This window comes from Silene latifolia, chromosome 2 (assembly GCF_048544455.1).
Source record: "Silene latifolia isolate original U9 population chromosome 2, ASM4854445v1, whole genome shotgun sequence".
Taxonomy (NCBI): Eukaryota; Viridiplantae; Streptophyta; class Magnoliopsida; order Caryophyllales; family Caryophyllaceae; genus Silene; species Silene latifolia.
The window spans coordinates 125,896,494-125,918,986 of record NC_133527.1 but is presented as its reverse complement, the minus strand read 5'-3'; the positions used below and the strand labels follow the sequence as shown (position 1 = coordinate 125,918,986).

General features: G+C 39.9%; 2 non-coding genes across 2 annotated transcripts; both read right to left on the bottom strand.

Annotated features, from left to right (window-relative positions):
* Positions 1–10,416: 10,416 nt before the first annotated feature.
* On the bottom strand, positions 10,417–10,523 carry LOC141644890 (small nucleolar RNA R71). The gene has a single exon (XR_012544492.1). It is a non-coding gene; the product is annotated as a small nucleolar RNA R71 (small nucleolar RNA).
* Positions 10,524–21,109: 10,586 nt separating this feature from the next.
* LOC141644912 (small nucleolar RNA R71) lies at positions 21,110–21,216 on the bottom strand. The gene has a single exon (XR_012544513.1). It is a non-coding gene; the product is annotated as a small nucleolar RNA R71 (small nucleolar RNA).
* Between the last annotated feature and the right edge of the window lie 1,277 nt (positions 21,217–22,493).

Genomic DNA, 22,493 nt, shown 5'->3' with positions numbered 1-22,493 from the left:
ATATGCTCATTTCCTTCGAGAGGAGCATTTCCTCAACTTTTCTTAAGGACTTAATAGTCATTTAAGCCCTTAGTAACCCTAATCGTTGTACTTAATCTTTAATATAAATACCCCATTGTACTAGCTAGATTAGCATGAATTAGGAATCAATTCCTAATCAACTTTTATGCTCTCTTAATTAAGTTGTAATTCATTCTTAATTAAGTCTTAATACAAATCTCATTATTAATCTTTTCTTAATTTCTATATTGTTCTTCATTTATTTTGGGTAATTAGAAGATTATTTGGGTTTATTTGGAGGATTGACAACCTTCCATCAATCATCAAGTACTTCTATTATTCTTTGCTTTATTATTTGGAATCATCTTCATAGGTATAATTCTCTCTTAACCTTGTTTAATTATTGTTAATCATTTTCATTTATTCATCATGTTTTGTTTTGCTATTATGATTGACAACCTTGTTAGCATGTTAAACTTGATAATGAGTGAGTAGTTTCCTTAACTAGGGTTAATGGGGAATTAGGGAAAACCAACATGGGGATTGATTCATGCTTAATCTAATATGTTTTCATAATTAATTTGCTTGCTTGTTGTGATTTCAACTTATGCACATGTTATGTTTGATGAAATGCGAGCCTATGAATCCTTGCATTTTTTACCCATCACTTATCTTTTCAATGAGACTTGTAAGCTTATACACCAACTCGGGTATTATTAGACCATGCATATAGTTGAATAGGAAGGACTAAGTCGACTTGTAGGTGTTGTACAATCTAATCGATTCGGCTCCGGGACCCAAACCTTCTTAGGGATTGTAAGCTTATACACCAACTCTATCCCATCACAACAATAAGTGCTTGCATCTAGTAGAGAACATGTTTGTAGGATGAACTCCCATGAATTGTAATACTACGGATTTATGAGTCTCTGGGTACTCTATCGAGTAGGCCTTACTCTGTCGAGTAAGGGTGAGTTGCAGTTTAAAATAGTTTCTGACCTGTTGGGTACTCGATCGAGTAACATAGATACTCGATCGAGTAAGGGGGCACTCGATCGAGTACCCCAGCTACTCGATCGAGTAGCCGGTTTACGAGGGATGATTTCTCGGGTTTTGTTAATAATGCGATTAAGTATATAATAACTTCCGTCACTTTTATTTAAACACTTTTAAAACCTAATTACTTTCAAAGAGAGAAATCAAACTACGTTCTTCGCATCAATCGCATTGTTGGCAAATCCCGGAGCTTGGAAGGTCGGATTTTAACTATCTTTGTACCGTTGTGATCCTTGCGTCGAGGGTAAGATCTATGTACCGTTTTTATAGTATTTCATTAAAGTTGGTTAAACCCTAATGTTGGGAATTAGGGGTTTTGTTGTATTTTGTGCTTGGTAGTGATTGTATGCTTGTATGTTAGGAGGAGATTCGTAGAGGAAGCGTTTTGATATCAGCTGTGAGATCGTCTGATTGTGTTGTGCTTTCCAGGTAGGGTTTTCCTACTCAGTATTAGTCCCATAATGTGTTGTGGTGTTTTGTGGTTATTGAACATTATCATACTCGTATTGTGACGATTCTTTGGATTTGGTTCTTGATAGTAGTTGTGATTGATTGTATCATCTGTGTTCTTCGGGGTGCGTCCCTGGCTGAGTGGAGTCACTTGCGGGAGTGGCTTCACGCCCATGATTCGCCTTCTGTGGAACCTGCCACAGAAGGGATGTGCACATTAATGGATTTGGGTTTATCGCTCGATGGAGATGAGCGGGGCTTAGGTGGGAATGGTTGCGGTCCCCCACTGGCGGCGAGGAGTGACCTGTTGCGATGGGCACTCTGGCAGGACTACACACTTTAGTGTGTAATCAAGATTGTGGAGTTGGGTTTGGAGTTCGGAGAATATCTGTGATGGTTGAGCTGTTTGTTTTACTGTATTGTTGGTTTATATAAATTGTGTGATTAGTACTGACCCCGTTTAATGTTTTAAAATCGTGGTGATCCATTCGGGGATGGTGAGCGATTATTGAGCGGTATGAGTCGAGTTACCGGGATAGCCTGGGATGTGCCACCGTCTGATGATAGAAGTCTTCCGCTGTAGCTTAGTAGTCTAATAAACATTTCAGTTAATTCAGTAGACAGTTGGTTTTGAGAACATGTATTCGTATTTTGGATTTGGTTTTGAGATTGTAACCTTTCACTAAAGTATTTCTATTTAAATGTTGTTTCGTTATTGTCTATTTGATTATTCTAGCCTCGGGTAACCGAGATGGTAGCATCCTTATACCTGAGTGGTCCTAGTAAGGCACTTGGAGTATGGGGGTGTTACAAAATGGTATCAGAGCGACGATCCTGAAACCTGTAACCAATGAATCTAATGAATATAGGGAGTCAATTAAAATGAACCCGGGGTAAAAGTTGTAGGAGCTATTGCAAAGGCTTGGGAGACGTCCTAAAGTCGCGAACTCGCCCTACAATTTTGAACCGGTCCCATGGGGGATATATGTCAAGGTCGTATGTGATGTTTGTTAGTTTGCATGTGAATGTGGTGATGTATGCTGTAATTATTGGATGTTTGGAGTAGGAGGTTGAGTTTGTGAATGAAAGGATGATGCAGTATATAGAACTGTTGTTTGAACAAGAAGCATATTGGATGTTTACTATGTGGCGTTTAATAACATGATATAATTGTTTTACTGATCATATGAAAAGCTTGGTAGAATCGCATGCTTAACTATAGTATAATGTTGAGTTTATAAAGTTGTGTAGTATGTTGGGATATGATATAGCATGCGGGTAGCATATTCGAGTTAGCATGACTCGATCGAGTGGGTCTGACTCGATCGAGTGGGTATTTGACGATTTTGCAACCAGAATCGTGTTTTGGGCACTCGATCGAGTACCTCGGGCACTCGATCGAGTAGGGGGTCACTCGATCGAGTAGCCTGGCTACTCGGTCGAGTATGTTAGAGATCAGAAGGTCTGTTTGGGGTCTGATGTCGGGGCACTCGATCGAGCATGGTGGGCACTCGATCGAGTAGCCTCTTACTCGATCGAGTAGGTTTAGGCACTCGATCGAGTGTGTTCTGGGCAGTCCGCTTTCCTGTTTTGAGGTTTAAGTGCGTATGTTTATGTCTACCCTTTCTTAAATAGTTTCAAGATGCCGCCCAAGAGAAACGCTTTTTATGCGAGAGCTGAGACCATAAACATAGATGATATCGTTAAGATGTTGGAGCACCAGGATGCTCTTACGGAGGCCTTGAAGAAAGTGGGAAAAGATAAGGATAAGGAGGTTGATCACTCTAAGATCAGTCTCTATATAGCGAGGTTTAACCCAAAAGAGTACAAGGGAACCGGGGAACCAAACCTTCTTGACAACTGGCATCCTGAGATGGAGAATATACTAGACCTGGTTCACTGTCCTGATGAGATGAGAGTAGAACAAGCTGCGTTCTACCTGAGGGAAGCAGCTGGCGAGTGGTGGGATAAGGTGAAGGTGAGTGCTAGGGAGATGTATTTGAACCAGGGCTTACCTGCTATACCTTGGGAAGAGTTTCGGAGGGCTATGAGGAAAGAGTTTGTACCGGAACATGTGAGGAGTAAGCTGAGAGAGGAGTTTGATGGGTTTAAGATGACATCTGATATGTCAGTTGCTGAGTACTACAAGCAGTTTAATGAGAAGTCTAGGTATACTGAGGACATGGGTTAGAGTGAGGAGAACCTGGCGCCGAGGTTTGAGAGGGGTTGACCCTAAGATCATGGATAAGCTACTGTGGGAGTCCTTACTGATGTTAAGGAAGCTTATGAGAGGGCTGGGAGAGCTGAGAGGTTGGTGGAGATGGCTCAGGAGAGAGTGGGTGTTGAGAAAAGAAAGGCTGAGAGTGAGGGTGGTGGCCAATCTAGTCACAAGAAAGGCAACCACAATCAAGCTAGAGGGTTTTTCATTTGGGTCGGGGTTCGATCTTTGGGGCTTCCTTTGGGCGTGGCCGTGGGAGTAGTAGTGGTAGTTGGGGGATGATTTGCTTTGGCTGTGGCGGAGTAGGCCACAAGAGACATGAGTGCACAAGTGCACCGGGAGCTTTTCAGGGATCGGCTCGGGGGAGCTATTCTCAGGGACCTGCACAGAGTTATGCGAGCAATATACCGTCTGGGTCGTGGTCTAACCGGGGAAGTCAGAGCTATCAGGGTGGAGGTAACCGCAATGGCGATAATTCTTATCAAAAACCAGCTACGAACAACAACAACAACCAGGGGTCGGGTGCTAAGCCGACCACGACCAAGATCTTGTCCAGGAGGTGGACGAGAAGACCGTGGAAAGTTGTTCATGATGGACAAGAAAGCGGTGAGGATGATGCACATGTTATCACTGGTACTTTTCTTGTTAACGGTATTCATACCTTTGTTTTGTTTGATTCGGGGGCGTCTCAGTCGTTTGTATCTTCGAGTCATGTTAAATGGTTGGGTTTGAGGGTGTATGAGTCTGTTAGTGAGAAAGTTTTTATACCTTTGGGTGAGTCTGTATCATGTGGGAGGTTGTTTAGAGATGTGTCTATGATAGTTGGGCAAGTTGACCTACCTGTAGACTTGCTAGAGTTTCCTTTTGACGGTTTTGAGATGATAGTCGGGATGGATTGGTTGGGAAAGTATAAAGCTAAGATAGACTGTCATCAAAAGAAAGTGTCTTTGAGAGGGCCTAAGGGTGTTAGTGTGTCTTATCGTGGGTTTCTAGTCAAACCCAAAGCTAAGTTGATTGCAGCTGTCACCTTGAAGTCTTATCTGAGGAAGGGATGTCCTTTGATCTTATGCCATGTGAGAGATGACCGGATAGAGAGTCCGACAGTTGATCATATACCAGTGGTGGGAGAGTTTGCCGATGTTTTTCCAGAGGAGATTCCGGGGTTGCCACCGAAGAGGGAGATATATTTCACAGTTGAGTTGAAACCGGGGACGAGGCCAATCTCTAAAGCACCGTACCGGATGGGTCCTAAAGAGATGGAGGAGCTCAGAAAACAGTTAGATGATCTGATAGAGAAGGGATACATTAGACCTAGTGTATCGCCGTGGGGAGCACCAGTTCTTTTCGTGAAGAAGAAAGATGGGAGTTTGAGGTTGTGCATAGAATACAGGAAGCTGAACCGAGTGACGGTGAAGAACAAGTATCCTTTGCCAAGGATAGAGGACCTGTTTGATCAGTTGAGTGGTGCATCGGTCTTTTCTAAGATTGATTTGAGGTCGGGGTACCATCAGGTGAAGATTAGAGAGGTGGACATACCAAAGACAGCTTTCACGTCGAGGTATGGCCATTATGAGTATGTGGTGATGTCGTTTGGGTTATCTAATGCACCGGCTGTGTTTATGAATTTGATGAACAGAATCTTCAGACAGTTTTTGGACAAGTTTGTGGTGGTGTTTATCGATGACATCTTAGTTTACTCTAAGACTAAGGAGGAGCATGAGGAGCATCTGAGGATTGTGTTGCAGACTTTGAGGGAGCATGAGTTGTATGCTAAGCTGTCCAAGTGTGAGTTCTGGTTAGAGAAAGTTGCTTTTCTGGGGCATGTGATCTCTAAGGAGGGAGTAGCTGTGGATCCGGCAAAGATTAAGGCAGTGACAAAGTGGGAAGCACCAAAGAATGTTGCTGAGATCTGGAGTTTCTTGGGTTTAGGTGGATACTACAGACGGTTCGTGAATGATTTTTCCAAGATAGCTAGACCTATGACAGCTTTGATGAGGAAAGAGAACAGGTTTCGTTAGGATGAGAGTTGTGAGAAGGCATTCTAAACATTAAAGGAGCGTTTGACCACGACTCCTATCTTAGCATTGCCTGAAGGGATCGAGAACTTTGAGGTTTATACAGATGCCTCAAAGAATGGGTTGGGATGTGTGTTGATGCAGAACGGTAAGGTGATTGCCTATGCTTCTAGGCAATTGAAGTCGTATGAGGAGAACTACCCTACACATGATCTAGAGTTGGGTGCAGTGGTGTTTGCTCTCAAGATTTGGAGACATTACCTTTATTGGGCGACCTTTAAGGTATTTTCGGATCACAAGAGTCTCAAGTACATCTTCACTCAAAAGGAGTTGAACATGAGACAGAGGAGGTGGATGGAGCTGATTGGCGATTATGACATGGATATTATCTACCATGAAGGGAAAGCGAATGTTGTTGCAGATGCTTTGAGTAGGAAGAGTGTACATTCCCTGTGTACAGCTCTATCTTTGATCAGGTTGAGAGATGAGGTGGGGAAGTTTGGGATACATATGATGCAGAGAGGGGATGTTGTGGGAGATTTGACAGTACAGCCTGATCTTTATGATGATATTCGAGTTAAACAGGCTTTAGATCCTTTTAGATCCTAAGATGGTTGAGTGGAGAGCTGGAGTAGAGAAAGGGACAGTGTCTCGTTTTTCTATTCATACAGATGGTAGTTTGAGGTTCGATGGTAGGTGGTGTGTCCCTAATGATGAGGAGCTGAAAAAGACTATCATGACAGAGGCACATTGTACACTTTTTTCAGTACATCCAGGTGGTGACAAACTGTACAAGGACTTGAAGAACACGTTTTGGTGGCCTGGGATGAAGAAAGAAACAGCTGAGTTTGTGGCCCGTTGTTTGACATGCCAGAGAGTTAAAGGGGAACAGCGACGACCACAAGGTAAGATTTAGTCTTTAGAGGTACCTGAGTGGAAGTGGGAATCCATTTCTATGGATTTTATCGTGGGTTTGCCAAAGAGTCAACAGGGTAACAACATGATATGGGTAATAGTGGATCGACTGACCAAGTCAGCTCACTTTGTACCAATGAAAGATACATGGACTAAAGCACAATTAGCTATGGCTTATCAAAAGAATATGCTTAAGTTACATGGAGTCCCTAAGGACATAGTGTCTGACAGAGATGCGAGGTTTATCTCAAGGTTTTGGAAAGAGTTGCAGGAATCTTTGGGAACAACTTTGAAGATGAGTACAGCTTTTCATCCTGCGACAGACGGTCTGACTGAGAGAACAATCAAAACTCTTGAGGATATGTTAAGAGCTTGTGTGATGGACTTTGGTGGTAGCTGGGAACAGAGGTTGGATTTGATAGAGTTTTCTTACAACAACACCTATCACACTAGTATTGGCATGGCACCGTTCGAGGCTTTATATGGGAGGAGATGCAGGAGTCCGATTTGTTGGGACGACACTGCTGAGGCAGTGGTTCTAGGACCAGAGATGGTACATGAGATGGTTGAACAGATTAAAATGATCAGGGAACGGATGAGAGCAACTCAGGATTGGCAAAAGAGTTATGCGGATCTACATCGCCGGGATATAGAGTTTCAGGTTGGGGATAAGGTTCTTCTGAAAGTGTCTCCTATGCGTGGGGTTATGAGATTTGGGAAGAAAGGCAAGCTAAGTCAGAAGTTCATCGGGCCTTATGAGATCTTAGAGCGAGTTGGAGAGGTTGCATATCGTCTGGCTTTACCAGCTGCGTTAGAGAGAGTGAATAATGTGTTTCATGTGTCGCAGCTGCGGAAGTATGTGAGCGACCCATCACATGTGTTAGAGACAGAGAGCTTAGAGCTAGATGAGTCTTTATCATATCTTGAGGTACCTAAGCAGATTCTTGACCGGAAGGTTAGGAAGACTAGGAGTGGTGAGACAGTTTTGCTTAAGATCCTTTGGTCTAACCACGAGACTGAGGAAGCTACATGGGAGACAGAGGAGGCCATGAGAGAGCGTTACCCTTTCCTTTTTGATCAGGTATGTATGGTTACGGGGACGTAACCTTGTTTCTTTTAGGGGGGTAGGAGATGATCGCAAAGTGTTTTTAAGAGTTTTTATACCCTTTTTATGTTGTGTCGGTATGGTTGTTGTCGTTGAGTCGGGTTGAGTTTGGGTTAGTAACATGTTTTATGTTGAGTTTGTTTTGGTTGTTGAGTCGGGAGTGTTGTAGTGTGAGTCTTTGTTTGTTGTGGTTTGAACTTCGGGGACGAAGTTCTTTTTAAGGAGGGAAGACTGTAATACTACGGATTTTTGAGTCTCTGGGTACTCTATCGAGTAGGCCTTACTCTGTCGAGTAAGGGTGAGTTGCAGTTTAAAATAGTTTCTGACCTGTTGGGTACTCGATCGAGTAACGTAGATACTCGATCGAGTAAGGGGGCACTCGATCGAGTACCTCAGCTACTCGATCGAGTAGCCGGTTTACGGGGGATGATTTCTCGGGTTTTGTTAATAATGCGATTAAGTATATAATAACTTCCATCACTTTTCTTTAAACACTTTTAAAACCTAATTACTTTCAAAGAGAGAAATCAAACTACGTTCTTCACATCAATCGCATTGTTGGCAAATCCCGGAGCTTGGAAGGTCGGATTTTACCTATCTTTGTACCATTGTGATCCTTGCGTCGAGGGTAAGATCTATGTACTGTTTTTATAGTATTTCATTAAAGTTGGTTAAACCCTAATGTTGGGGATTGGGGGTTTTGTTGTATTTTGTGCTTGGTAGTGATTGTATGCTTGTATGTTAGGAGGAGGATTCGTAGAGGAAGCGTTTTGATATCAGCTGTTAGATCGTCTGATTGTGTTGTGCTTTCCAGGTAGGGTTTCCCTACTCAGTATTAGTCCCATAATATGTTGTGGTGTTTTGTGGTTGTTGAACATTATCATACTCGTATTGTGACGATTGCTGGATTTGGTTGCTGATAGTAGTTGTGATTGATTGTATCTGTCTGTGTTCTTCGGGGTGCATCCCTGGCTGAGTGGAGTCACTTGCGGGAGTGGTTTCACGCCCATGATTTGCCTTCTGTGGAACCCGCCACAGAAGGGATGTGCACATTAATGGATTTGGGTTTATCGCTCGATGGAGATGACCGGGGCTTAGGTGGGAATGGCTGCGGTCCCCCACTGGCGGCGAGGAGTGACCTGTTGCGATGGGCACTGGCGGTGGCTACACACTTTAGTGTGTAATCGGGATTGTGGAGTTGGGTTTGGAGTTTGGAGAATATATGTGATGGTTGATTTGTTTGTTTTCGTATTGTTGGTTTATATAAATTGTGTGATTAGTAATCGACCCCGTTTAATATTTTAAAATCGTGGTGATCCATTCAGGATGGTGAGCGATTATTGAGCAGTATGAGTCGAGTTACTGGGATAGCTGGGATGTGCCACCGTCTGATGATAGAAGTCTTCCGCTGTAGCTTAGTAGTCTAATAAACATTTCAGTTAATTCAGTAGACAGTTGGTTTTGAGAACATGTATTCGTATTTTGGATTTGGTTTTGAGATTGTAACCTTTCACTAAACTATTTCTATTTAAATGTTGTTTCGTTATTGTCTATTTGATTATCATAGCCTCGGGTAACCGAGATGGTAGCATCCTTATACCTGAGTGGTCCTGGTAAGGCACTTGGAGTGGGGTGTTACATGAATCCCATATGAACTCATGACACCCTAGTGCTTTTAATCAATTGTTTACATCTCATTTTAATCACATTGCTTGTTTTTATTACCTTACTTTTATATTGTTGATTAGTTTAGTTGATCTCCTATCTCAAGCCAAATTATGACACCCTTAGACACAACCATTTGCAATTGAAAATCCTACATCAATACCCGTCCCCTGGGATCCGACCTTTACTTTCCTCTTTTCTAAGAGTAGTTTGTGAAGTTATAAATATTGTTTTGGTTAGGTAGCTTTTGACGACGAGTTCTATACCACGCGCCAAAAATGGCGCCGTTGTCGGGGATGCTGTTAACTTGATTTGATTTTCGTTTATTTTTTTTAGTTCTGTCTTTCTTTACCTTGGGGAAGTCAATCTCCTCAAGGTTGTTCTAATTGTTTTTGAGTTGTTTGATATTTTGCATGTCTAGGAGATCACAAGGTAACTTGTTACCCATTGATCTTGAAATTGAAAGAACCTTGACCAACAATAGAAGACTTGCTATAGGTACTTTAAGAGGTATTGGAGAAATTGTGGACATTCAACCAAATAACATTTAGTTTACCAACACTTTTGCAAGAGAAGGAGAGGACAACCAAATACAAAACCCGCCACAAAATCAACCCACAATGCCTAAATTCTCTTCACATTCCGTACCAACCGAGGAGAACCTACCAAATGGTACTCCTACACCACAACATTTAACCGGTAATTTCATTGCCAAATCCGCATTTATACAACTAGTTGACAGAAGTCAATTTGGGGGGATGCCTAGTGAAGACCCTCATTCTCATATGGAGACTTTTTATTACTATTGTGATGCGATTTCTCAAACCGGAGTTACTCAAGACCAAATCCGATGGGTCTTATTTCCCTTTTCTTTGATTGGTACCGCGAAACAATGGGTGAAAAGCCTAGACAAGGCTACTCTTGGTATTGATTCATGAAAGAAGTTGGCACTTGCTTTCTACAAGAAATTCTATCCTCCGGAAAAGACTAACATGTTGAGAGCCCAAATCACCGGGTTCAAACAAAGGGATGAGGAAACATTGTATGAAGCATGGGAGAGATTCAAGGATACTTGTCGTTCTTGTCCGCACCATGGACTTAGAGAGTGGTTCCTTGTACAACATTTTAGGAATGGTCTATATGAAGACTCCCGAAACATTCTCAATATGGGATCCAATGGTATGTTCACCGAAGTTGATGACAATCAAACATGGAACAAAATTGAGGAAATGGCGGTCCATAACTCGCAATATAGTAGGCCTCGGAAGGCTACTAGGGGAGGAAAGCATGAGGTAGATTACATTACACAATTGGGTGCTCAACTAAGTGCTCATATTGACACCATTAATTTGAAGTTTGAGAAGGCCATGGCTAAACTTGAAGAGGCCTCCAAATCACCCAAACAACATGTTAATGCTATGGTGGTATCATCCTCAATTCCAAGTGGAGTATGTGAGAGTTGTGGAACTTTGGGACATGACCAAAGTTAAAGTAGGGGAACAAGTGAACAAGTGAATGCTTTCCAAGAATACAAAAATGGCACCCCTTATTCCAACTATTACAATGTACCAAATTCCATCCCAACCTTTCATACAACAGCCAAAATGTTCAAAACCCTCAACCAACATACACCCCACCTCCAATGAGAAATCAAGCTCAAAGACCCTTTTACAACCAAAGCCAAGGTTATCAAAATCAACCCTCTTACAATCAATCCAGTGACCAAAGCTTTGATGTTCAAAAAGCGGTCCTCCAAATGCAAAAGAATCAACTAGAATTTTTCACCCTAATGCAAAACGATAGCCACGCAAAAGACATCACCATCAACAACATACTAGCGCACACCAAAATGTTGGAAACCCAAATGTCTCAATTAGCATCTTCTAGCTCTCAAAGACAAAAAGGGGCAATTACAACCTCAAAGTAATCCCCCAAAACATGAGTCGGTTAATGCCATCCATTTGAGAAGTGGTACAAGGTATGAAGGGCCAAAGAAGAAAATTGAGGAAGACATTGTGGATGCTAGTAACAAGGAAAGAGTTATGGAGAAATGTAAGGAAGAAGAACCCACCATTCAAGAAATTACAAAGAAAAAGAATGAAGAGAAGGCTAGAGAAAAAGAGCCTATTGTGATTAGACTTCCATTTACAAGTCATCAAGCTAAGCCTAAGTTTGATGAACAACTTGGAAAGTTCATGGAAATTGTGAAGAACTTAGAAATATCAATCCCATTCACGGAATTGATCAATCATGTCCCGGCATATGCAAAGTACATGAAAGATATTCTTACCAAGAAGAAATCCATCCGGAAGCTAGAGACTATCGCTTTCACCAAAGTGAGTAGTTCTATTCTTCAAGGAAGTTCCCCTCCAAAGCTCAAAGATCCGGGAAGCTTCTTTATTCCTTGCACCATTGGCGATAATACAATCAACAAGTCTTTATGTGACCTTGAAGCAAGTGTAAGTGTCATGCCATACTCGGTATGCAAGAGGCTAGGAATGGGAGAACTCAAGTGCACTAATATCACGCTTCAAATGGCGGATCGGTCAACAAAGATACGTTTAGGGGTATGGGAGGATGTGCCCGTGAGAATTGGCAAATTCTTCATCCCGGTAGACTTTGTCATTGTAAACATGGAGGAGGATTCCAACATTCCTATCATTTTAGGAAGACCTTTCTTGCACACCACGGGAGCGGTAATTGATGTGAAACATAGAGAGCTCACACTTGAAGTGGGGGATGAGACAATCACTTTTAATCTTGACAAGACAATGAGAGCTCCCCGACTACATGATCCATGTTTCAAGGTTGATCATTATAGCCGAGAAAGTGATAGGAAGAAGTTGGCATCTCAATGCAAAGAACAAGCTATGGGTAAAGAATCACCACCCATATGGAAGAAAAAAGTGGATAATCCTCAAAATGCTCTATTCGGAGAGCAAGAACGTTTCAACAAGAATGAGAGTTTGAATAGCTCACCATCAATCATGAGAAGTAATGAAGAAGGCCTCATTAGCCATGACAACAAGGAAGAAGAGTTGTTCTCATCAACTCATGATAACACTATTGGGGAGCAAGTAGATGAAGTTTGTGGTCTATGGGATGATGAATTTGAAGGGTTAGTCAATCCTTATATTGGTAATGCTATGACCCAAGACCAAGCCTTTGGTGATCATTTTAACTCAAGTCACCATGATGAAGATAACAATATGCAAAGGTCTATTGAAGATCTTTATAATAACAATGAACAAGCCTTCGACTACTTCTACAAGGTGTTGAGCAACATCAACAACACCTTGGTTATGCCCCCTTGACATCTCATCCATGAATGAGAGTTTGGTGGAGTCCTCCCTAAACCACCATTTGTAAATATTCTAACCCCTTAACTTGCATTTTACATATTGTATTGCATCCTTTGTCAATTTTGGATTTACATTCTTATGTTTTGATCAAGATTATCATTATGAGAGGAAGTGAGGGAGGTACTTTAATGTTTCTTGATGTGTAGTGTTTGGACTAGTATGGGGATAGCAATTGCCTAGGCTATCCGAGCCTTCGTAGTGCACCCACAATGAAGACCAAAGTATTGAAGAAGAAATGACTTGGGATATGACGATCCCCACGGGTGGAACTGAACCCGTGAGCAGGAGTAATCCAAGCGTCACCATGAGAACCCGCTCGTCTTGGAAACCATCCGAGCGTCCTGACAGTAAGACGCTCGTCTTGACAGAGCTGAAAAGGAAAATTTGGTACTGACTATGATTCGAGCATCCCATCAAGAAGACGCTCATCTCAGTCAAGAAGACGCTAGTCTCATTGAAAATCCGCGCGTCCTAGCTACTTCAAAAATTGGGATTTCACTCTGACTATGAATCCGAGCGTCTCCAGAAAAATCCGCTCGTCTCCAGAGCAAGACGCTCGTCTCCTCCAGAAGACGCTCGTCTCAACATGGGTTTCATATTCCAATGCTGACTGAACTACAATCCGAGCGTCTCATGCCTAATCCGTTCGTCTCCTACTGCTGAGATACAAAAACACGGGATTTTAAACCCCCGTCCCCATTTTATTTCATTCTTTCAAAACACAAACACACATTCAAAATCCTCAATCCCTTCATCCATAAAACTCAATTTCCTCAACCAAATTCACCAAAATCAAACCCAAACTTCCTCAAAACACAATCAAATTACTCCTTTATCAACAAAAAGCCATTTAAACATCAAAATCCTCAAAATTGAATCGATTTTCTAGGGTTATAGGCAAATTTTGAAAATCCTAAATCGATTTGGGATTCATTGAAGCTTGAGGATACTAGAAGAATTCAAGCAAATCATTGGTTGTTGATACATTCTTAACAAGGCGAAGAACAATGGCATGGACAAAAGGTGGAAACAAGGCACCCTCAAAATCAAATCTTTCAAAGAGGCAACAAGCTCTTCAAGCTTCCAAAGCCTTGGTGGTACAACAATAAAGAGTGGAAATTCAAGAAACTCCTACTCCTATGGTGGAAGCTACTACTCCTATTCCGGTTATTGAGCAACTACAAGAATATCCGGAGGTAAATTTCACATCCGATTCTCATAGGAAAGCTTTTATATCTCTTGCTAAGAAAACAATTTTGTCCACCAAGTTTATTTGCCAAGATGCTTTAACCAAATTGGGTGTTCTTGAGAGGACCAAGAACTTCTTCGAGTCTATGGGGTTGCTTACATTATTTGATATGCAAGAATTGACTTACCCCTCCCTCACCATGGAATTTATAAGTTCATTTAAAATCACTAAGGTAGAGACTCGAAAGAATATTGAAGTCCGCCTTGAAAATGTGGATTAAAAGATGTCTTTTGATGAGTTTGGCAAGGTGTTCGGTCTTGAGAACGACTCGACTTATGAGAAGAAGCCTTCAAAATATTGTTGGGAAATGTGTCCTCAACAATAGTGCGATCATGTGATTTTAATATCATCATTAAATCTCATTCTAAAGAATACAATTGGGAAGTAATATTGTTACTGTCAACTGGTCAACATATATCGGTAATGATTGGTCGACTAGAGTTTGACATTCTTGTCGTGTGACGGTGGTGATCAGTTGACCCCCTAGGTCATACCTAAAGGGCAATACACTTAATTGATTATTTAATTGATCGTATAATGTTGCGAGTTAATTAAATTACTTGAAAATTGACGGACGATTTTGGAAGTAAAATTTACGTATCATATTGAAATGTGATTAAATAAGATACGGTCTGAGTAATTGAATTGTATCATTACTCGGATGAAATAATTGTTTAATGTAACAATTAAATTGAATGAATTGATATAAATACAATCAGTTGTGATTTATAAATTGGTAAAATTTTTGGCACAAGTAATTATGAGATTACTAAGTCAATTTTTGTATGTGACGTATTTTATTAATACGTTGATTTTTAATATGATAAAAATTACATATCAAATATATGTGACATGTGACATGTAACATATAGACAATTGACAAAAATAATATGGACACCATAATATGTAAAGTGCCGAAATATTGGAGGTGCATTAGCTAGAATTGTGTTTATAAATCTTAATAGAAAACATAATGATGAAATAGCTAAGTAGCCATGCAACCCTATTCTCCTTGTGAAGACCAATATGGGCATGCATTGGCTCCCCAAAAAAAGCACCCCACCCACCGGTTTTCCTAGGGGCTTTTAGAGAGTTTTCTCTCTAATTTTTATTCATTCAATTCACATATTATTTTTCTAGAGTTAGAAAAGATAATTTCCTCTCTACATTTTATGATAAATTAGAGAGATTATTTACTCCAAATCTCTTCTCCTCTACCCGGTTTTAGGAGCTAAAATACCAACTATTTTGGTTCAATTTTCATAAGATTAATATTATACTAGTATTCATAATATTAATTAGATTAAGTGAAAGCCTTGGGTATAAAGCATAGGGAGAGATCTTACACTTAGATCTTTGTTCTTCCATTGGAAAAGCTCAAGAACAAGAAGAGAAAGGTGATCTCTCTTGTGCCCTAATAGCCGAAATATACAATGTAAGGACATGATTTCTCCTCTATTTATATTATTGTTTGCATGCATAAAATCCGTTTTAATTTTATGACAAATTAGTTTAGCATATATGAGTATGTTATTTATGTATATGAATCTACATTTCCTTCAAATATGACCCCGCCCCTTAATGAAAAGAGACCACCGGAAGAAAGTTTGAATCCTTCCATGAGTGTCGTGCCCTTTATGTACACTATCCGGGTATAAGGGTATGGCATAAGGTTGTGGGAAATACTCTAATTGCTAGGACATCTACCTTGAGTCAACCATGAATGTCGACAAGAAGTTCACCAAGAAATACAATGTGCTTCAACTCTTACTCAAAAGGTGGCTCACAATTGACCATGGTAAAGAAAGTGCGGCCTTTATTGTGAATGGGGGATTGGTAACATGGTTGGCAAAACACTTTAACCGGAATTTCAACAAAGATGACACTTACAAGCCGGTTAAGGGAGGCCACCTTATTGATCTAGCCACTATGATTAACAAATTCTATTGGGTCAAGAATGACAACCTTGACAACAAATTTGAGTGGCTCACCAAAGATGCCAAGTCCTTCATTCTACCAAACAAGATTTGCCGACTGAATGTCTGAAGCCCAAACTATCTTCTTCCACTCTCCGATGAAGCCGACTTGATAATTCAACAACACAGGGAAACCATTGCCGAGCCCTCCTCCTCCTCTATTGTGACTCCACCCTACCCGTTTACCTACCAAGAATTCCGACCCGAAGATGTTGAGGTAGGTAACGATTACTTGACTCAATTAATGCAACACATGCATAAGCAAGCCTATGAAGACCGAGTCAATGCCTATATAGCTCAATATCCACCCCTCCTACACCTAGCTAGGCAAGGACTCCTTGACCCATCATGTCCTTTGCCTAGTTGGGCGGATAGGGAAGTGTTCTTTCCTAATGCTCCTAGAGATTCTAGCATGGGTGGTAAGGTTACCAAGGGGAAGGAGATTGTTGTTGAGAGTGAGGAAGAAGAGGAAGAAGAGGTTCAAAGTTCAAGTGATGATGGTGAAGGCTCCGAGTTTATGGAAGTAGATGATGATGATGATGCTAGTGAGGAAGTTGATGATGATGACGATGGAAGTCATGTCACTATGAGCGACGATTGAGGATTAGCAAGCTTTTTGGAGGATGCCACAATCCCTTGTGAGTTTCCTACACCTCCTTTAGCTTTGTTCATTTCTCTTGTTTTCAAATATTTCTATCTTGATCAAATTGTTTGAGTCCTAGAAACACTCAAAGGACTCCCACCTCGGTCTCGTTGAGGTGTCTTTTATTGTTCTCACCGTGAAAAATCCAAAATGACAAATTTAGTTTCATGCATAGCATTATTGTGCATGAACTTTCCCATTTTTGACATTAGCAATAGTGTCTCATTTGGTTTGGCGAAGTTCAAGCAGAAGCATTGGGAGTTAATTTAAATTGTGCTCTCCAACCAAACAAAAAGTCATGCATCATATAGTATAGTGTAGTTTGCATTCACTTGTTTATATATAGTTTGCATTTACTGTAAAATCATGCATTCACGTATAGCTTGCATAATTTCCTATCGTATTGGTCATTGAGGACAATGCCCATACTAGTGTGGGGATGGGAAATTCTAACATGACTTTTAAAACAAAAATGATAAAAATTGAAAATTTTTGAAAAATACAAAAATATGTCTTTTTATTTCATAAACATAAAAAACCATAAAAATTTGAAAAATTGAAAAACCCAAAAACATGTTCATTCCTTTTAGTGTAGAATTGTATATATTGTATATACTTGTTTGCTTGTTTGTCTATCTTCTTTCACATTGATCGACTACGCCACATCCAAGACATGAGGATATTGAAGGCCGCATGGTATGATCTTTCCAATCTCCTTTTTCCTCTTTATGTTAATCACTATGTGGCTTTATTTTGATTGATGCGGTATGCGCAATGTGATTATAGGATTGCATTTTGATTATATGACATACTAGTTGGTAGAAGCATATGCATTAGGTTGTATAAATATTAGTTGCATCATGGCATATAGTTGCATTTAGGAAAAAAATTTGTGAAAACATCTATTTGGGAAGCTTGACAAGTGTATATAAGGCCCTTGTAGATACTTTTTATTCTTAAGACTTTGCTCATTAGAATGTTTGTAAAACACCCTAAGATGTGTCATGCTAGTATCCTTTGACCCATGGATTAAGGCCTAGTCAAGAGTACCTTGTGGTGTGATAACTCCTTGGCTACCGTTTATTCCAAGGTGACCCTTGAAACCAGGCAACCATCTTCCATATTCTACCACATTTTGTCATCAAAAAGGGAATGGGCACAAAAATTGTTCAAAATTTAAGTTCAAGAATTGAAATGAAAATGAAAAAGTTTGCAATTGCATCAAAAGAAAAGAGGAGTAACAAGAATGAAAACTCCTATGCTTCAAATATAAGCACCCTCACTACAAATGGGGTAGCTTTGAAAATGTTCAAAAGAAAATGCAAAAAATCGAAAGTTGTCAAGTATTGAAATGCCAAACATCAAAAGAAACGGCAAAAAGAAAATGTTCTCAAAATGTTAAATGCCACAAGAAATTTGGGGGGAAATAAAAACAACAAAAGCAAACTCCAACATGAAACTAAAATACAAATGATCCTTTTTTCTATCGAATCCACTTTTGTGCATGGTAGAGAGGGGACGACCCTTCTTCTTGTCTAGGCAAGAAGGGGAATTCCGCGATCCTCCAGTGTTTCTAACACCATAGGGAGTCTACTCTTGACAAAAGCATTTAACAATTGAGGACAAAGGTACCCTAGCTTGACACTACTTGGAGGTGATTTATTGGTATCCTTCTAGGCTTAGTAGTTTGAAGAAACCATATCGATGATGGAGTGTGTACCCTTAGATTGCTTCCCTTCTAGATAATTTCCGCCACTTAGATGAGGAAAGTGGCTATACATTTTTATAGATGCATCCATTATTTGTTTTGAATGCTTTAATGCTTGGATGTATCGCCATTTTTGCAAGCCCCACCTTGCCTTGTAAGAAGGCATCCTACCTCATGGTTGTCTTGTTGTGAGTTGAAGGGGCGGAGTGAGACCCGCTAATTGTCTCACATCGGCTATATTAGTAGGTTAGTTCAAATAAAGGTCCTAGTTTTGGTCACCTCTTTACTCGGGACGAGCAAAGGTTCGGTTTGGGGATGTTTGATGTGACTCGTATTTGAGCACATTTGTCCTCGAATTAACCTCGTTCCTATGGTTTATAGTGCATAATTGGGTCATTTACTATCTTTAGTTTCCCATTTTGCATATTCTTTGAGGTTTTGTCCCCTTGGTAAGAAAGGAGTGCTAACCTTGCATTTACATGGCGAAATGGAGCTAAATTGATCGCATCTAATGATCAAGCATCAAAGAGAAGACATCACTAGAAGGCCTATGTAGATAATAAAGTGAAATGGGCAATGATGAAAGGATCCTTGCATCCCCGAAATGATCCTCGCGGATTATGAAGGAAGAAAAGAAGAGAAGTTGTCTGCCAAGGAATCCGAGCGGATCAGTCATGATCCGAGCGTCTCCCTTCAAACCATCCAAGCGTCTCTAGGCCAAGACGAGCATCTTGCAGCTAAGGGATCCGAGCGTCTTACAGACAATCCGCTCGGATCATAGGTCAGAGAGCCCGTGCCACATCTTAAGACGCACGGATCGTTGCAAGACGGATATGCTCTTTTCCTTCGAGAGGAGCATTTCCTCAACTTTTCTTAAGGACTTAATAGTCATTTAAGCCCTTAGTAACCCTAATCTTTGTACTTAATCTTTAGTATAAATACCCCATTGTACTACCTAGATTAGCATGAATTAGGAATCAATTCCTAATCAACTTTTATGCTCTCTTAATTATGTTGTAATTCATTCTTAATCAAGTCTTAATACAAATCTCATTATTAATCTTTCCTTAATTTCTCTATTGTTCTTCATTTAATTTTGGTAATTAGAAGATTATTTGGGTTTATTTGGAGGATTGACAACCTTACATCAATCATCAAGTACTTCTATTATTCTTTGATTTATTATTTGGAATCATCTTCATAGGTATAATTCTCTCTTAACCTTGTTTAATTATTGTTAATGATTTTCATTTATTCATCATGTTTTGCTTTGCTAGTATGATTGACAACCTTGTTAGCATGTTAAACTTGATAATGAGTGAGTAGTTTCCTTAACTAAGGTTAATGGGGAATTAGGGGAAACCAACATGGGGATTGATTCATGCTTAATCTAATATGTTTTCATAATTAATTTGCTTGCTTGTTGTGATTTCGGCTTATGCACATTTTATATTTTATGAAATGCGAGCCTATGAGTCCTTGCATTTTTTACCCATCACCAATCTTTTCAATGAGACTTGTAAGCTTATACACAAACTCAAGTCTCATTAGACCATGCATATGGTTGAATAGGAAGGACTAAGTCGATCTGTAGGTGTTGTATAATCTAATCGATTTGGCTCTGGGACCCAAACCTTCTTAGGGATTGTAAGCTTATACACCAACTTGATCCCATCACAATAATAAGTGCTTGCCTCTAGTAGAGAACATGTTTGTATGATCAACTCCCATGAATCCCTTATGAACCCATGACACCCTAGTGCTTTTAATCAATTGTTTACATCTCATTTTAATCACCTTGCTTGTTTTTATTACCTTACTTTTATATTGTTGATTAGTTTAGTTGATCTCCTATCTCAACCCAAATTGTGACACCATTAGACACAACCATTTGCAATTGAAAATGCTACATCAATACCCTTCCCTTGGGATCCGACCTTTACTTGCCTCTTTTCTAAGAGTAGTTTGTGAAGTTATAAATATTGTTTTGGTTAGGTAGCTTTTGACGACGAGTTCTATACCACGCACCAAAAATGGCGCCGTTGCCGGGGACGGTGTTAACTTGATTTGATTTTCGTTTATTGTTTTTAGTTCTGTCTTTCTTTACCTTGGGGGAGTTAATCTCCTCAAGGTTGTTCTAATTGTTTTCAAGTTGTTTGATATTTTTCATGTCTAGGAGATCACAAGGTAACTTGTTACCCATTGATCTTGAAATTGAAAGAACCATGACCAACAATAGAAGACTTGCTAGTGGTACTTTAAGAGGTATTGGAGAAATTGTGGACATTCAACCAAATAACATTGAGTTTACCAACCCTTTTGCAAGAGAAGGAGAGGACAACCCAATACAAAACCCACCACAAAATCAACCCACAATGCCTAAATTCTCTTCACATTCCATACCAGCCGAGGAGAACCTACCAAATGGTACTCCTACACCACAACATTTAACCGGTAATTTCATTGCCAAATCCGCATTTATACAACTAGTTGAGAGAAGTCAATTTGGGGGGATGCCTAGTGAAGACCCTCATTCTCATATGGAGACTTTTTGTGACTATTGTGATGCGATTTCTCAAACCGGAGTTACTCAAGACCAAATCTAATGGGTCTTATTTCTCTTTTCTTTGATTGGTACTGTGAAACAATGGTTGAAAAGCCTAGACAAGGCTACTCTTGGTATTGATTCATGGAAGAAGTTGGCACTTGCTTTCTAAAAGAAATTCTATCCTTCGAAAAAGACTAACATGTTGAGATCCCAAATCACCGGGTTCAAACAAAGGGATGAGGAATCATTGTATGAAGCATGGGAGAGATTCAAGGATACTTGTCGTTCTTGTCCACACCATGGACTTAGCGAGTGGTTCCTTGTACAACAGTTTTGGAATGGTCAATATGAAGACTCCCGAAACATTCTTAATATGGGATCCAATGGTATGTTCACCGAAGTTGATGACAATCAAACATGGAACAAAATTGAGGAAATGGCGGTCCATAACTCGCAATATAGTAGGCCTCGGAAGGCTACTAGGGGAGGAAAGCATGAGGTAGATTCCATTGCACAATTGGGTGCTCGACTAAGTGCTCATATTGACACCATCAATTTGAAGTTTGAGAAGGCCATGGCTAAACTTGAAGAGGCCTCCAAATCAACCAAACAACATGTTAATGATATGATGGCATCATCCTCAATTACAAGTGGAGTATGTGAGAGTTGTGGAACTTTAGGACATGACCAAAGTGAATGTAGGGGAACAAGTGAATGCTTTCCAAGCATAGAAAAATGGCACCCCTTATTCCAACTATTACAATGTACCAAATTACATCCCAACCTTTCATACAAGAGCCAAAATGTTCAAAACTTTCAACCAACATACACCCCACCTCCAATGAGAAATCTGTTGGAGCTTGTGTCCTCCACAAATTAGTGTGATAACATTTTTAAATCTCTTATAAGTTCACAAGGGTAAACTTCGTATTTTATCAGTTGATTAACGATTACCTAATAACGGTTGGCTTGCTAGAAAGTTTGACGTTATTATCATACAAATGGCGGTGATGAACTGGTCCCTAAAGGTCACGCCTATAGGATGTGTTTGAGAGATGTGGTTATGGAAATGTAATCACATTGATGCCTTATATGACTAAACAGTTAGTCAATGTGTTGATGAGACGATTATTTAATGCCGATTAAATAATATTAGTTGAACATTTAATTAAGCTGTTAATTCGTAAATTGAATATAATAAGTTATATTTAATTAATGTATATGATGTAAGCTTGGACGAATTAATATGTTAATTCGTAATTAAATGTAATCGGTTATATTTAATCAACAAGATGAATGTGTCATAGTGGTAATAGTAAGGGTACTCAAACCAAGAGGTTATGGGATCGATCCTCACTAGATGACAATTTATAAATAATACATTTTATACATTTTGTATACTACCAAAATAAGAAGATTTAATCTCCTTATTTTTTGGGTAGGTAGTAAAACCGAAAAGGAGAGAAAATAACTCTCTTATTTTCGGAATTTTTGGGCCGAGAAAATGGAAAGAATAATCCCTCCTTTTCTTTCTTATTTTCGGCTAATATAAGGAAGTAAGGGGATTTATTTCTAACCTAATT